Genomic DNA, 14,015 nt, shown 5'->3' on the forward strand with positions numbered 1-14,015 from the left:
TTTTTTGGACCTGAAAAAGAGCATGATGTCAAAAAAGCTTGCTTGGAAGTGATAGCTGTGTAGGATCTGCCACATGAGAAGTGTGTTTTTCCATTAAAGCTCATACTGCAAACAGAACACCAATCTGTGGCTTACAGAATGGGTATGCCTTCTCACTTGGTATTTGTTTAATGTTGCTCAGGTTTTATTTTATTTATTTTATTAGGCTGTTGAGGAGGGAAGAGATTTGTTTCCTTTGATATTAGAAGTTTTACCCTCTGCTGCTGCCATCCTGCAGAAGACAGTCTCCACTAAGGACAGGGTGACTGTAGTTCCTCCCTGAATTCTTAAGACTGTTTTAGGAGTCCTGAATATTTAAGTACAGACTCTTTCAATCAACTTAAAGCCAAATATCACTTACTGGATAGGACAAGCTTCCCTAGGATAGGAGACGGGAGCTAGAAAGGAAAGGTGAGTTACTGCTGCTCAGTGAGATTGACAGCAATCCTGTTTGGCATGCAGATGGAGAACTGGATGGTGATCAGGAAAATATTCAAAGGAAATGTTTGCAAGAAAGCAGCATGTCATATTTTGAAGCTGAATTAACTCTGTGCTTTGAACATTTTTAATCAATTCTGCAGAGGATATGCTGAAAATTCCTGTCACCAACAGCCTGATTTTATGCCTTGCATCTTCATGATTTCACCCTGTAGTGGTGTGCAGTTTTCTTTCCTGTAACAGCATCATTTTTTGTTCCCAGTGGCATTTAAGATCACTCTGTCTCCAGAAGTGAATGGTGATTATGTTTATTAATTCTAAGTATAACTGCAAAGCTGCCTCAGCAGTACAAAGAGGTGCCAGTGTCTGGAGTGTGCCTGTACTGCTGGGCAGGGCAGGGCCAGGGGCAAAGCTGGGGACTGTGCCCAAAGCCAGGTACCCATGCTGGGTTCAGCCCCTCCTGCCTGCACTGCCATAAGGAAGGGGAAAGAAACACAGCAGAGAGAGGGTTGCTTGGAAAGGCTCAGAGTGCATCATGTGCTTGATGATTTCCCCAGCAGTGGCCTGTCAGAAAGATCTGCCCGCGTGTGTGGCACAGATGGCAGAGCTGCTGTGGGTCAGTGCTTATTAATGGATTATTTCCTTTGCCAGTCTCAGCAGTGAGGACTCCTCTGTGGTGGCTTCAGGTTCTTCCCCAGAGATGAGAATGGGGAAAAGTTGTCTGCCTTCCAAAATTCAGTATTGTAGGTGTAAGGTATTTTGTTTCTTGCATGTTATACTTTGAGGTTCAACTCAATTTCACAGATGTTTCTTAATTTAATTTCATTAGATGGCACACTCTTTATTCATTTCCCCTGTCTCCCCTCCCTTTCATGTAAGAAATTCCTAAAAATCATCAAAATATTATTATTGGGTTCTTCTATGTTAATCATGGTTTTGGTCAAAGACGATAATAAGTAGTGATTTGATTGAACTGAATTTCCTGCCAAAGTTAATAAGAATGATCATACTACATTTTTAATGTAAAATACACAGCTTGAAATTGGGAACTGGCAAGAACATGATGCAAAAACTCTGATTCTCCCAGGGGGATGCTGATGTTGTGTTTTATTATTCTGCCTTCATTTTTCTCCCACATCATGTGACAAACCCTATTTGTTCTGAACTTCAGATACTTTCTAGACTCCAACAGAAACGTAAGGCAGTTGATTTGCTTGGCTTCTCAGGCCCTTTTTACAAAAAAACAATATTTGGACCCAGGCAATAAGCCTAACACTTTTTTTTTTAACACTGTATTCAGAATTGGATAACAGGGTAATTCTAAGACCTTCTGTAGGGTGAGGGTGATATCAGCTTTTTTTAAAATAACATTTGCTAATATTCTGCCATAGCTACTTATAATTGTAAGAAAGTGTCTCGTGCTTGCTTTCAATTTTGAACAGTTCTCATTGCTGTCCAGAGGCCTGGGAATGTTTTACAGGATTCTGCATTGCATCAGAATAGGTACTGGCATTTTCACAAATGAACTGAACTGCCTGGTAATGAGCTGTAGCAGTGTTAAGGAAGAAGGCAGGCTACAGAGCTTGTCTCATCTCCAGCTTTTGTTTACTTTTTTATTTATGATTAAATGCCTCTAAAAATAAGCCAGTGATTGAATCCAGTCCTTAATTTGAAAGGATTGAGATGGAGCTGGGAGTAGAAAATGTCACGCCTGAATCCCTTAATCACTAAAAATCAAAGCTTTTGCTGGTGTCCCTGGCTGAACCTTTTCTCCTCACTGGGGGCCTGTGTCTTTAAGACAAGGCAGTGTGGATGTGTCTTCAGAGTAACCTGCTTGGAGCTTTGGAGGAAAATCTTTTGTTTCCAAGGAAGAGGGCAAAGTGTTAAGACAGCCAATACTCTAGAATAAAGAGTGCCAATTTTAGCAAACCATTACTGCTGCGATGCCGTGGGCTGGAGGCCAACTCTGTGCTGGTGTGTTGGATGCTCTGATTCCAGCTGGATGTGCTGGCTTCATTGTACCAACCTGTCCCTCTGAGAACAGCTCATCCCCAGGCTCAAGCTGCACCCTTCTCATTCCAAGGCCTTCTTTCTTCCCTTCTCCTTGTCCTTGGAGGGTAGAGGTTTGTCTAGTCTAATTCTGGATGTTCTCAATGTAAATCTCTACATGGGCATTATCCCCCAGGGTGTCTCTGCAGTCAGTCCTGTGGGTAGAGCAGCACCAGCACTTCTTGTACCTGTTAAAGAATGGGATGAGTAGTATCCTGAAGTGTTGCTCTTGCCTATAACAAGCCTCTTGATGAGCAGCTTGGATTTGCAAAGTTGAATCCTAGCCTGTCAGTCCCTGATGAGGATTTCTTAGAAATGGCAGTTAATCCAGATGAATGGTTTTGGTTTTATCTGGATGCATATTCCAGAAATACTTTATGTAAATAACATGTATTTCATATTTGGTTGCTCCAAGTACTAGAGTTTCAGAAGAGAGTTGAAGTGAAGGAGGCCAAAGGCATGAAATGTGCCAGGAAGATTCCATGATTTCTGCTCAGGAAGGATGACCTGGAAACTGGTCTAAGAAAGCATTTGCTTTTCAGGGACTGTCTTTAGATGCCTTATAGTGAAAGAAACAATCACAATCATGCTTTCCCTTCAAGCAGGTATAATGACTCTTTTTTATTCTTTAATCCAGAAATACTTTGTACTTTCTGTTGTAAAACTGAGTGTGCACTTCCTAAAATGAGACCTGCACAGACGCTTGTAGGCATGACATTTCCATGAATATTACAGATGGAATTACAGATCTGTGAGGGCTTTCTTGTTTTGGTTGTCCTTTGCTCAGAGCCCACATTGTGCTGTCACTTGCCACAGTGTCTCTGCTTCTGGCCAGAACACGGGTTGTGCTGCCAGTGTGCTCTTCCCATGAGGGAATTTATTCTGTAGTCCAAGATTTTTATAAAGGGAAATCCTACCATCCTGTATCCTCTGTTTTTCTGTGGAGCTATGTCTCAGGAAGCTTCAGGACTCCTGGCAGGAGAGGAGTTAATGCACTGGAAAGGGATCACTGCAGACAGTGTAGGTTTGGGTCTTCCCCCTTTACTTCTTTGTATACAAAAAGCATTTCTCCTTGAATTAAAAACTAAGCTGGACCCCTGGCTTTGGGATGATAAAACAAACTCTTCCCGGAGAGTGGCAAAAATAAATAAAGCATGTCCCTTTCTTTTTGAATATGTACAGGACAATTGCTTTTCTTCAAGAAAATATCAACAAAGCCAGTCCACGGTCTGGCCAGGGTTAGTACAAATAATCCATTTCACCTTTGGCAGGGTCAGGTTGTGCTTGGGCCTTTTGATTTCAGCCTTTTGCTTTGAGTCTCTTCTGTGCTGCTCCAGAGACACACTGGTCTTTCCCCAGATGGTTGCTCTATTACAACATTGCTTTTGTGGATTTTTAGGGCTTCCATTCTGAGGACCAATCTTACAGGCTGGGCCCATCAGAAGCTGGTGCAAAGGCAAGGCAATAACATGTTTTGCCCTCTTCAAGAGAAAGATTAGACTCTAAGTCAATCTTGATGTTTGGCAGTGGTGTTTCAGCTCTGTAGAAACAACATTAAATATGCACAGAACGAAGAAAGAATGAATGCTAAGATAACACTGAATCTTTGGGGATGCTCTGGGGAGTTTTCTCTGCTTTGAATTTTCTTAAGAAATGATAGAAGAAGGGATATCACATCCTGGCCTTGAACTGTTGGGAAGCAAAAAGTTGACTGGCTTAAGAACAGCTCTCTCATGGTGGTATACTTTAGTTCAGTCACTTACGAGAACAACTTGTGTGTCATTAAAGAGATATTGATGTTAGTGATGGCAGAATGCTGGCAAGAAAATGACCAAATGTTAAATTAATGGCAGTTGTGCTTAAGCCTCATTGGATCCATTAAAGAAGCCTCTTTTAGATTGCTAGTGAGTACTTTTACTCATTAGTATGGAAGTAGACCTCCTGTATGTATGTGTGGGTGTTTTTGTTAAACTGAAATCTGAAAGGATGTGGGAGAGACACACTTGAAAATTTTCCAGACTTAGACTCATCCTCTTCTTTTCACAGAGGTTATTCATGAGACTTAAAAGCACACATTTATCATATAATCACAGCAGAAAATAATTGAAGACATGTTGCTATCACCCCTTTTCTTTACCATGTTATCTCGCAGAACTTCATCTGAAGAACCTCTGGGTTTAATTTTAACACTAGAGTTCTGATGAAAAAAGAAATTACTGCTAAAACTGTACTCTTTGTAGCAGCTTTCTGATTATTCCTCATGTTTGCAGGTGAGCTACTGTGACAATCCTTGAGTTTCTGAATCAGATGAAAATATTTTCTTGTACAGAATTTATTGCATTTTAAAATCGGGCAGCTTGCTCCAGAGTGGGCTGCCATCAAGAAGAGAGGGTAAGGAAGCTTAAATGTAAACACTCATTTGGTCATGGAAAATATAAAAGCATTAAGTTCATTTGGGAGAATTGTCCACAAAATGATCCCATACTAGAAGAACTCATCTGTTAAGTTCAAGCTTGGTTTCATAATGGAAACATTGTGTACGAAACATTGTGTAAGAAACAGATACAGATTTTTTAACCGATTTTTTACCGATTATTTATAATAGTTTCTATAGTACCTATGATTCCATGGGGAATTGTGAGCCAAATATCAAAGGATAAATTGCTTACGAGTTTATTTCCCCAATAAATAATTTCTAAATGTGGGATGTGTACCAAGCATCCTTAGCTCTTGCTGTGGTTCTGGTTTCTCACTGGTGGGAAGGTCCTGGTGTGCTGCTTTGTTGACTGTGCCTGTAAGGCTCAGCATGCCAGTGGCCTGTCGTGTTGGAGCACCCTTCTTCAGGGAGCTGGCACTCCTACCATCGCTGCAAGAATCAGATGCTGTGCTTTGGGGGAACATGGTGTGCCTGCCAGCATCTCATCTTCCCTTTGGCCTAACCATTGGCTGGCTTTTTTGGGTTATTTTCAGAGTATAGGTGGGGTTTGCACGTGAATAGGGAAGAGCTGAAAGGAGTTTTCTCCTCCAACTTTATGGACCAGGTTGCTCCTGGGTAAAACAACATCAGTGGTGTTTACTGTGTTTCTTCCATTCAGGAAGGGAGGGGCCACCAGAGCCAGTTGTGTTTCGTGGAAGGCACCTGGTCTGCAGCCTAGCATGAACCCTCAAAGTCTTCTTTTGTGCCTTTTGCTGGATGTGAGAACTACTCTTTCAGATCAGCAAAAGACTTTGAAAATTATTTTAACTGTGCCCCAGTGTAGCTGTAGGAGAATTACTGTCCTGAGCAGTTGTGGCCCTGTATTTTCCACTTAGTGGAGGCAGTTGGGAACATAAAATATCTGTAATCTAAAAGCTTGTATTTGTTCACACCTCAGTTTCTGGTGTTGATCAGTGAAGCATTTCACTTGCTTGGTCTAGACTGCCTAAAAGTCATTTTCGTTATTCACAGATTTGAAGGGCAGCTGCACAGTAAAACATGAGTGCAGTAAAGCATGAGTATGTGTATAGTAAATATTAGATATTTTAGAAGAAAACTTACAATGATTCAGGTCAAAAAGTGCAGTAAGGGAGTGTTCTGTACATATCCTGCAGATAACATCTAGCAGTACTGGCTTAATTTAGAAAAGTTCGCAAAGAGAAGAATCTTGCTTTGAAAGATCTGCAAAATCCACGTTTATGAAATGATAAGAAGAACTGGCCTCTGAGTAGGAAATGAGCATTTTCTTGAAACAGATACTGTTTAAGATAAAATCTTCACAAAAGCATCATTTAATATTGAAGACACACAGATCCCTGGGATATTCTTCCATGTTTTAATATATCTTTCACAAAATGACAAGATGAAGATGTTAATATAAAGGCAAGACAAAATTCCTTTATTTCCTTATATCACTGGTGGATAATTTCTAAAAGTAGTGTTGCAGGATAGTAAAATGCTATCTCAGTTCAACAAGAAAGCCTGAGAAAAGAAAGATGATTCTTAACAAAATCAGTTGCAAACTCATCCCCTGTAGTGCCTGAATTCCTGAAAATGTATTTTACTTTAATGTAAAAGTATCCTGAAATGTGTATTATTGAAAAAGTCTCCTGGTGCTGAGGGGCAGCTGTCATCATCCTCTGGGTCACTCCTTTGCAAATCCATAATCCCTGGCCTCTGTTTTTTAAAATATATTTTTTCTTAGTGTTTAATGTGTTTAATGACTTTCTGTTTGTTTTCTGTCACACGAGCCCTTGGTTCCTAGGGAAGCTGTTGGGAGAGTCCTTTAGAGTGCATTTGATGCAATTTTCTTTTGATAGAGTTGTCTTTCAAAGCTTTTCCTGTGCTGGCCTCCCTTTGGATGGAGCACAGAACCTGGTTTGTATCTGGCAGGGACTCATCCTTTGGAGAGGTCGCTCTGAGCAGCCCAGGAGAGCAAACAGATGGTCCCAGAGCACACTCTGTGAATTTGTGGACAGGGTCAGGTTCTGTTCCCTGGCTTTGGGCTGGTGTGGGTGCTGGGAGAAGGTGATGGGAGCTTTTCCTGCTGGCTGGAGATGAAGGGGTTGATAAAGGAAAGGTCACAGAAACTGCTTCAGTCTTTGCTTGAGATTCTACTTGAATTTTTACTTAGAAAATGAGGATGACATTAGCTAGAAAGGTTAGAGCAGTCAGATGTCTTGAAATAAATGTTTCTTCTTTGTATTTTCTTACAGAGGTAGGGTTTTTTTTGGGGAAAAAAATGACATTATGAGAGCAAAAGAACAGATTTTAATACTACTTTCTTCTTTACTTTTGGCATTAGTGGTGGGCTGCTGTCTCATTTTGACTGTTTGATCAGGGTGAGAGACAAAAACATTTGGAAGGAAAAATGTCAGTGTATGATCTGAAAGGTAGGGCAGAAAAGCCAGTAAGTGGCTCTGCAAAGAGGACTCAGGCTTGCACAGCTTCATGGAGATGAGCCCAGGGAAACTCTTCCCTCCCTCAGTCCCTGTGCCAGAAAGTCAGCATTACCAGGCTGCTGGCACTGATCATCACAACAGGAGTGGAGGTTGGAAAAAGTGGTTTTTAACTATTCCTAGATGTAAAAGGCTCTCACCAAATAACCAATGAAGCTGTTAATACTCTTTTATGTCTGGTTTGGTGAATAGTGTTAATATTACAGAGGAACTGGAGGTGGTATTTCAAACTGAGGAGAAATGCTTGCAGAGCAGCCTACTCAGCTCAGTCAAACAAAGAACTTTTTGAGGTAGTCAGAAGAAAGTAGTGCATTTTCCATAAAGATTAGAAAAAAGAACAGAAGCCTCAATAAAGAAATGTCTAAACGTCAGAAACAGAGACCTGTAGTAAAAAACCACGAATCCTGCTTGGTTACCATAAAAGAGATGTGCCAATAGTAAAGTTCTTTTTTAGAAAATAAGGGATTGCATTTGCTCTGCAGAGATAGCAGAGCAGAAAACCAAAATGATTAAATGAAAAATATGCTCCAGCTGTCAGTGATGTCCATTGAAAGAGAGAGCTACTGGAAGCAGAGGTTGGGAGCGGAAAATAGCACAACCAAGTGGACTCAAGTGAGTGAATCAGGGAGTGTTTCTCTGATTATTGCCAGAATCTTAAAGTGAATTAAATAGTAGATCTGACAAGGATTTTTAAATGACTATCGATTCTGTTAAATTGGAGACTGTCCTTAAAGAAACACACAGCCAGAAACATAGTACTCAATTTTAAGAACAGGTAGAAAAATGTGATCTAGGCAATATCAGTTTGTTAACTGAATGGGATTAAAACTTGTTTTTTTTTTAGCTGGGTGTGAAATACAAGTTGAGTACAAAATTGTGTGTTTGTTTATGAACTATCAAGGGCACATCCCTCTGTTATGGAATGAATTGTTCGCTTGGCAAAAGGTCTGCAGAGGAAGATGTGGTGGTCATTGTTGCCTTGTATTTAATCTGTGGTTCAGAGCGGCACGTGTTGGAAGCAAAACCATCCAGTGGGCATAAACAGGACTGCTGTATACAAAGACATACAGAGGCTGTATGCAAAGACATCTGCCTGCTCTACTTAGCTCTGCTGAAGCTTGACTGAAAAAGTATCATGTCCACTTTCAGGCATCCTTCATCAAGAACTGTGTGGGCCATCTTGAGGTGGTTCTGATCTACCAAAAGTTTACAGAATTTTATGTATTAAAAAAGTTTGAAAGCAGTGGGTTTTATTAATTTAAAGAAAAGATGAGAGATAAACACTCCAAGTTTCTTGAATATAACCACAGGCAAAGAGGCAAAATAATTCTCTACACATATAATTCTCTGCATCCACAGGAAATAAGACTCTCCAAAACAGAATGAAAGTGAGACATGTCAACATCAGTATTTCTCTGATGATAAGGATAGTTCAGAATTGAAATAAATTGTCTTACCTGTTCTGACCTTCTAGGTACAGTAATTTCATGGATTTGATAGGTAGCTGTGTCTTGGAATAGCTCAGCTGCAGCTGATTGTGGCTGTCAGGGTTTCCCAGTTGTGTTCAGGGACATAACGTTTGTGTACAGCTGAGCACAAGGGTTTACACAGTGATAAAAACAAATAGAGAAGGTCACAATGTGTTGTTTTAGAAAGAGGAAGTGTGTGTAGGTCTTCAATGCCTAGAGTTTGTTGGTGAATTCTACTGTAAAATGAGATAGATTTGCTGTATTTTTAAATCACCCAAAAATGCATGACAGAATGTGCCATTAAGTGTCAAGTGAAGGAATCAAAGACTGTATCAAAGAGGATATAGCAATTAATAGCAGTGCACATGCTCTGCATAACCTACATATCCAGACACCTGAGAGATCTGTAGGATTATTTGCAAATCCCTCATATGAGGAAAAAGACTGCTCATTTTAAACCCAGCCTTTCTTGGATATGGCAAGATGTTTCTTGGGCACAGCAGTGCAGCTGCAGCTGTGTGTTAGTCAGTCAGTCTAGCTGTTGTAGCAGGACTTTTTTTCTACTTGCTACGTAATGTGGCATATGGAGCTGAAAATTGCTTGTTCTGTATACTCATTAAAATAGAGAGCAACAACTTTTCAAGAATGGTGGGGAGCTTCACTTGCCTCAGCATGACCAGAAATGCAGTTCTGGCACCCATGATATGTGCCAAAAAATACTGCCTCTATCTCTTAAGAGCTCAGCTCCACAGTGGGGCTCTAGCCCAAGATTTTGGGAATGTGAAACAAGGAGGAAAATGCCTTTTCTGCCTTTACTATAAAGGTATGGCCAAGTTCTGCAGGTGACATTGCCTCTTTGATGTGTTTAATATGGTAAAGGAGCAGGAAAATGTGCATGTTGGCCAAACCCCAGCCAATGCCCAAATGCATGAGTAGAGATTACATGACAGAAAGTACCTTCATAAGTTGCTGATCAAAAACTCATTTGAGTGGAAGAGGTTATTCTCTTGATGATAGATTTGGCTCATGTGGTTGATATTTTTATTTTCCCACTAGAGCTTTTCTTCCAAATTTGTGAAATAAACATTTTTTTAATGGACTGCAAAATGTGTGTGTGTAGGACACCTGGTATGGGATTTTCTTTCTTTTTTTCTTTCTCTCCCTATTGCCTCTTTTTTCATAATTTGGATCAACTGAGAAAATTGGGTTAGACTAACACTGGACAAATAGTTAAAGTACCAGAAACTGAGATGATCAAAACAGTAAGTGGATAAACAGGATTTGGCAATAATAGACTAATTCTGGTTACTTTTGAGTAACAATCACATTATAAAAATAACTTCATCCTGGTGACATAAATGAAACCTGTAACTTGCTTTATCGAAAGGAACAATTATTATAGAAAAACTTCATTCCACCTATTCTAGCCTCCTGTTAGAGAACAAAGACCACAGTTTCCAGAAGCTGGTCTAGAGATGAATAGAAACAAAAATCATGAAGTCTCAGGAAGCAACAAAATTAGATTAAATGTGGATTCTAAATGTAAGTGAAAGAAGGAAAAATAATTCCATCCTTGTTTCTGTGGGGAGGTTTTAAATACAAACCTTTCAGGGAAAGACAAATTTGGCTCTTTAATCAAGCTCTTACCCAAACTGTACGTGCTCATAGAGGGAATACCAGAGCAAAGGAAGTAGTGGGTAGAGCATATCACAAAGAGGTTTCTCTTTTTCTAAATTACATTTACATTAATTCAGCAGTGTAGAAATGCACTGCACATTGTGTCTGCAGCTTCCCTTTGCACATGCCTGGGGATGGGCGTGGGCAGCCCTGTGCATTGTGCATGCAGGGGTGGGGGACAGGAATGCACAGCTCCCCTTCCCTGTGTGGGAGCCAGCTTGGGCATGCTCAGGCCTCTCAGTTTGGACTATAAATCCTTTCAAGTGGATTTTTCTGGAATAAATATAAAAGAAGAAAGATGGCGTGCAATGTAAATAGCCCTTACCGTGGGAAGGTTTTATTCTCATTGTTGAAGAGGGCACTACTGGAGATATGAAGTCTTTGGATTTTTTATTTTGGAGGAGTTGAGGTTGATATAGGAAGGTTTTGGGTTTTCGTTTTGTTTTCCTAGAAGGGTCAGTCAGGACAGATTCCTCGGTGTTCCTCCTCCCAGCTGTGAAGATGCTCAAGCCTGGGATAAGGCTTGGGACAAAATAGTAAGATGAGAACAGAACTCCATAGTGAGGGAGCTGCCAAAAATGCTGGGTTCACTCTCCTGTCATAATTGTGTGCAAGTCCTTCAAGGATGAAAGCCTGATGTGCATTAGGTGTGTGCACATAAAGACAGTCTATTTCAGAGGTCAACAGCAGTGGGGAAAAGCAGTAGAGAAAGAGGATAACCAAACAAACAGAACTCAGGGATCATGGTCTAAGACTTACAGTCAAGCCAGATTAAAATTAAATCCTTAACAACATCAGAAAATCTTTTTAGGCTGTTATCCTGTAATCTAACCCTCTATCTGTTTATATTTATTTATATGGATTCTTGAATAACAACTGGATTGATCTTTTTACTACTGACCTCCTGCGTTTTAATTTTGCAAAAGGGAGGGGAAAAGAGAGCTTGTGAAGAAGTTTTCCTATTCCTCATGTATTTCCTGCTCTTGCTGCATGGCTGTCTAAACAATGATCCCAAACAAATCCCCAGCATTTGTGTGTGCACACCAGTTACCTCCTTCATGCCAACTGACACCTAACTAGGATTTTAAGCTTCTTTCCTCCTTCCCTACACTTTGGTTTTCCTGGAAGGAAAACAGGCAGAATGGTCAGGGCACATGGTGATGGGATTTATGGGATGCTCTGTAGAGCCCAGGTAGCTTGTTCATTTACGGCACACAGTAACATCCACTTTCTTGCCTTTTTCTGACACCCTCAGCACATTTCATCAAGGTGTACTTGTGAGCTGGTGGTGCACTTCATTGGGACTGCTTCACTGCTTTAACACTGATATTTGCTAAAGCTCAAATGCTGTTTCAGACCTAGAAGTTGGGAGTTATTTCATATCCATGTTTTCTTCTTGTATTTCTCTGTTTCACATATAATGACAGTGTTTCTACTATATTAATCCATCTCTCTGGATTTATTCTTTGTAGAGATGATTCAACATTGGCAAACACAGTAGAATGAATTAAATTAAGCTGAAATGTCTTATTTTTTACAGCAATACTCATTCCAAAACTATCAGACACGACTATTTGGCTAAGAAGGGGTAGTTTTGCACATCAGCAGACTAGCTTAGGTGGTTGTCTCAGGGTGGGTGTTGTAGGTTGTCTTAGCTGGTTTAATTCTATAAATTCAGAGCAATAAGCTGTGAGCGACATTTACTTCATTGTGGCCACTTCATGTGGTCGTCAAGCACATCACTCGGTAGTGCTTCTCTTGCATTACTCTAGGTAGTAGTGCCACCCAGTGGAGAAGAGGAATATGGTCTGCTCCTGAACAAAGAAAAAAATGCAAATAGGGATCTCTTACTAATAAAGATGCAAACCCACTAATTTTAAAAAGAAAATAAGAGTTTTGTTAATTTTCTATATTAAATAATTATCTTACTATTGTCTTACTGTGATATCTTAATTTTTTTCCTGCTAATTTTGTTTTCTTCTCAAGGTAATTGGTATTTTAAAAATTTTGCTGAAATGAAGTTTATGGATTATATTAAATTCCATTATTCCAAGCCTCTGTTTTTCATTGAAGATGATGGATGTTACCTTATTTTGAATCTTTTTAATATACTTCATAATTCCTTATAAACAATATATAAATAATAATAACATAGAAATTATATATAAATAATAATATATAAATAATTCTATATAAAAGAGAAAACAAAGCATGTAAAAAATGTAATAATTTAATTTTTCTGTCCATAATACATTTCTCCAATTCCTCTCTCTGTTGTCATTATATTGCAATGTTTCATATTCTGGTCTGTTTAGTACAAGAGTTTCACATTGCTAGAGTTTCATACCTTCTTGATATTTCTCATAGGCATCTCCTCTATGCACTGTCTCTTCCTTCTTCTCACAGCAGCCAACTGACTCCAATTCCCTTTGGCTAACCAATCCACTCTTTTATAACACTCTTCTTATTATCAGCTACAGCTGTGGCCTGTTAACATCAGGCGTGCTCCTAATCTTTAATAATTAACCCAGCTGCAACTCTTTAGGGGGTAAGATTACTTTCTATGCCACCTTTTTTTACTTATATTCTATCCCCCTACATTTATCCATTACCTCAAATCTGGTTTTCTGGCAGAAAACTGAAAAAATGCATGAGATTTTTTTTCTTGAGATTCATAAATACTGTTTTTGATATCTTATCTCAAGGAATGAATATTTTCTCAAATGACTGGTACACTCTAATTAGGTACTTGTAATCAAGTTTGTTCTTTTAGGCATGCTATCAGTCCTGAAATTCTCAGGAAAATTAAGGATTAAAGACATTCACAAAGGAGGGTGCTTGGCAAGGTGCAGTTGGCAGAAGTGTGAAGCTCTGCATGTTGCCTGAAGCTTCCCTTTCCCCAGTTGTGAGTGGCATTCCATGGTTTTTCATGGAATGCTGCTGGGGTCCTGCAGTGTCACTGGGATTGCTCGTGCTGCTTGCTGAAGGCAGCAGAGGCACCAGGGAGGGACCACAGGTGTGATGAAGGTGGCTCTCATGTTCAATAACTTTGGTTCCTCCTCCACCACTGCCTTCACCTGAAAGGGTGGGATTTTAGTTGAACAGTGCCTGTCTGGTTTGCTGTTGGATCCCTGGAGATGTGAGCCCTGCTTGAACCTATTGCCAGAGGGGTATCGGGGACAGACAAAGGTGATACAGAGACTCCATCATCAGAAGGCATGAAAAGGCACTGTTTTATTAGAAACCAACAGTTCTTATAGAAACAATAGTGGACCGAAGAAGACCTGTTAGAAATCCACAGTTCTTATAGAAACAATGGTGACCTAAGACCTGTTTGGCCTTTAGGAATCTTCTCTCACCTATTGGTCATGAAGGGACAACTCCTTCTTGTAAACATCTTTGACAAAC

General features: G+C 39.9%; 1 protein-coding gene and 1 long non-coding RNA gene across 2 annotated transcripts in view; one reads left to right on the forward strand and one right to left on the reverse strand.

Annotated features, from left to right (window-relative positions):
- Nucleotides 1–14,015, forward strand: part of ARHGAP6 (Rho GTPase activating protein 6) — a 315,428-nt gene that overhangs the window by 80,827 nt on the left and 220,586 nt on the right. The window lies entirely within an intron of this gene.
- LOC135446251 (uncharacterized) lies at nt 9,034–13,036 on the reverse strand. The gene is made up of 3 exons (XR_010439711.1): nt 12,955–13,036; nt 10,933–12,421; nt 9,034–9,050 (listed from the first exon to the last, which is right to left on the reverse strand). It is a non-coding gene; the product is annotated as an uncharacterized LOC135446251 (long non-coding RNA).

This window comes from Zonotrichia leucophrys, chromosome 1 (genome assembly GCF_028769735.1).
Source record: "Zonotrichia leucophrys gambelii isolate GWCS_2022_RI chromosome 1, RI_Zleu_2.0, whole genome shotgun sequence".
Classification (NCBI taxonomy): Eukaryota; Metazoa; Chordata; class Aves; order Passeriformes; family Passerellidae; genus Zonotrichia; species Zonotrichia leucophrys.